Source organism: Gavialis gangeticus, unplaced genomic scaffold, assembly GCF_001723915.1.
Source record: "Gavialis gangeticus isolate Ggan-Ray unplaced genomic scaffold, GavGan_comp1, whole genome shotgun sequence".
Classification (NCBI taxonomy): domain Eukaryota; kingdom Metazoa; phylum Chordata; order Crocodylia; family Gavialidae; genus Gavialis; species Gavialis gangeticus.
Window position 1 is genome coordinate 24,071,431 of NW_017728995.1, and position 3,207 is coordinate 24,074,637.

At 45.7% G+C, this 3,207-nt stretch overlaps 1 protein-coding gene across 2 annotated transcripts in view; it reads left to right on the forward strand.

Moving 5' to 3' along the window:
• The window catches only part of LOC109288002 (calcium-activated potassium channel subunit beta-2), a 238,249-nt gene that overhangs the window by 59,703 nt on the left and 175,339 nt on the right, over positions 1-3,207 (forward strand). The window lies entirely within an intron of this gene.

Genomic DNA, 3,207 nt, shown 5'->3' on the forward strand with positions numbered 1-3,207 from the left:
GACAAGGTATGGTTGGCCTTTCTGACCATGTCCCCACACTTTTAACATGGAACTTTATCAATTTATGAGAGGAAGGATATGATGTCACACCCACAATAACCGTGGATTTGGATACCCATGAAATACCTTCCTTATTTAAAAAAACACAGAACTGGAAGAGCAAACTGGTTTGGATAAAAAAAATCTGAGTTTTTGTCTAAAATGCAAACTAAATCAGCTCTGAGAGTTTTACTGGAACTATGTAGGAGCTTGGTTGGCTTTCTATCTCTCTCTCTTTTTTTACATGTATGTATCTTTGTACTGCATTATTTTGGGATGGTGGCAATCAGAACATACTTTAGATAATGCCTTTTTATTTTCAAAGTGCCTTGCAGATGTGACAAACTTGATTCTTCAAAGGCACTTAGTACCTTAAGCCCTATGAGGACTTAGTGGGAGCTGGCTAGCACAGAATATCTGAAAATCAGGCCTTAAAACATTAATCCCCCCAACAGCCCTGTTGAGGCATTTTCCCCATTTTACAAGTTAGACAGCTAATGTTAAGGGATGGGTAGCTTCTAACTCTCCACTAAGTTAAGGCATCTCTTCCCTAGATTGGTCACCTAAACCCATGTTTTTCAAAAATGTCCCCTAACTTGGGATGTTAAATGATAGAGGAAGTCCATTATATCATGCACATGGCTTCCTAAATTTAATTTAGTTCCAAGTATGAGCCATTATGCAAAGTAGCTGATGGCTGGTTTGCATAGATGGACCCAATTGTTATATTTACTGATGCTATTAACATTTATACAGCAGTCTTGGGCAGGTTTGACTCTGCTAGGTTCTGGATAAATATATCCAGATACTTTTTAAATTGAAGTTTGTAGTTTGCATAGCATGAAAGTTGTTGGGCTAATGTCAGGTTTCCCTAAACCATGAGGACAGGTGTGGAAGCACAGAATGGTCATTCCTGTGAAGACGGTAGGAGGGTTTGTTTGAAAGCCAGGGGAGTTGACTAGCTGAATAGAAAGGGACATGCTACAGCATGACATACTCCACTAGCCCCACAACAGTTTCTGTTCCCTCCCCACTCCATCAGTTCCATCTTTGCCTTTAAGAGATCCTTGCCCCCCTGTTTCAAGTGACACCTTCTCAGCTGCTCCATGTAGCTGCACAATGGGTACAGTGGAGAACAGCCAGAGAGGGAAACCAAAAGCTATCTGTCTGCTTGCTCTTGAGGCCCCACAACCACTTTTGGTGGTAGCCAGGATGTATTACTGCCTCCTGCTTCTCAATGCCTACCTGAATATGTGATGTTCAGTCTAGCAGTGACAATGTAGGAAGGGGCAGAGCCTGTATGCATGACACTTGACTGACAGGTATGTTGCTACTCAGAGAGCTGTGAATGCCAAATGAGGATGGTAATTTCCATTGTGACCCTTTAATGAAGAAAGAACTCTCTCCCAGATGGCCACACAGGCTGTTCTTGACTGTACTCAAGAACACCTTTGTCCCCTTTGTTTTCTGTTCCCCAGTCCCTTTCCAGCTCCATCATCCTGTGCCCCAGTGAGTGGGAAAGGGGACTTGCATTGTAATATTAGGCTATAGAAGCCAGGGAAGTTTGATGATTCCACAGGATCTGTGGTGGGCCAGTAGGGGGTGCTCTTGCACTGAGCCACCCACCCCACTGCACCCAACCACCTTCCAGGCTCCGAGTGCCTCCCTGGGGGCGCCTCACATCTGGCTGAACCTCTTCCTGGAGCATACCCGCTAACCTGGGGGTCACAGGTAACACAGCCACCACCCAGAGTCTGGACTGATCCCGGACCTATGCCCTCTGGGAAACATAGGCCTATTAGCCCTTCAGGGTACTTGACCCACTACAATAATTTGGGATGCTTCCCTCAGAGTGAAGCACAAATAGTGGTCTCCCTTAGTTAGCCAAGCCAAGAGGACCCCAAGCCATTAATCTAGACCCTCTCCCAACAAGTCTCTCACGCTAGGTACAAAGGAGAACTTTATTGGTTTCAAGGAGTAGGTTTTGAATAGGGTACAGGGTAGAGAAATATCAGAGAAATCCCAAAGAGCAAACCGGGTGGCTGGGTAGCCTTTGATCACGCATCTGAGTTACTGCAAGCTATATATCTAGCTAGATCTCAGGAAGCTTACTCACGAATATCATCGAGAGGCAGGTAGAGATTCCCTCTGGCGGCAGGCAGTTCATTGATCATGAGTTTCAAGACAGAGTGAGTTTCAGATGGTCCAGCTTCTGTCTATGAGCTTTCATCATGGCTACTGCCCCTCCTCCTGGGCAGTACTTCACTTATATAGCCCTTACGACCTCATTTACCTGGTCCAATGAAGGCCAGCAACTGTTGGCTGCCAGCCAACCAATTTGAAATGCATCACTGGTTGCCAGGTAGACTGGCAGGATCTTTAGCCCCCTTCCAGTCACGGTAGCATTGCTAAGAACAATAGGGTGCTTAAGGCCCCCACCCAGGTGTGAGGCCAGTCACATAGGCAGAGGGAGCAGGTTTACCCCCTCCCTCAAGAATGTATCCAGCTCAGGTTGCAACTCAGGGTTACCTGAAAAGATGGGGCAGAGGAGTCTGTCCTTTGCAGTGACCATGGTAACCAAACTGTCAGATAGCAGAGTTTGGGGAGAGCCAGAGATGGTATTCTGCCACAGGGTCAAGCCACAAAAGGAGCGTCAGAGGCATAAGACTTGGGCTGCTGTACCCATGACAGAATTACTCTCTAGCCCTATCCAGTTTGCTGACCAAAGAGATCTGGAAACATTAACATAAAGCATTGTGTCTTGGACAGTGGGAGACAACTAGGTAAACAGGGTGTCTATTTTTTTATTTGTATTATATGATCATTTATTCCTTATTCATTTACTTATTAACTTTTTTCTCCCAGGGAGTCTTCCTCCCTTCTGCTAGAATCCAGAACTTCCTCCTCATATTTATACCATGATTGTTCCTCACCCCCATCAGAGTCCCACGTCTCAGCTGGAGAAAGGTAGGTGTGGAGAACTAAATGGGAGTGCAGATCACTATGGGCTAGACTCCAAGTTGAGGCTGTGGCCTGGGGAAGGACTGATACCTAAATTGACCTTTCTAGGATTTAGCCCTAAAAAGCCTTGTACCTCAGAGAGACCCTACAGGCATATTTCCCTCCACGTTTTAAAGGATAGCAATTTTCATCCTGCCATTTGTAGTG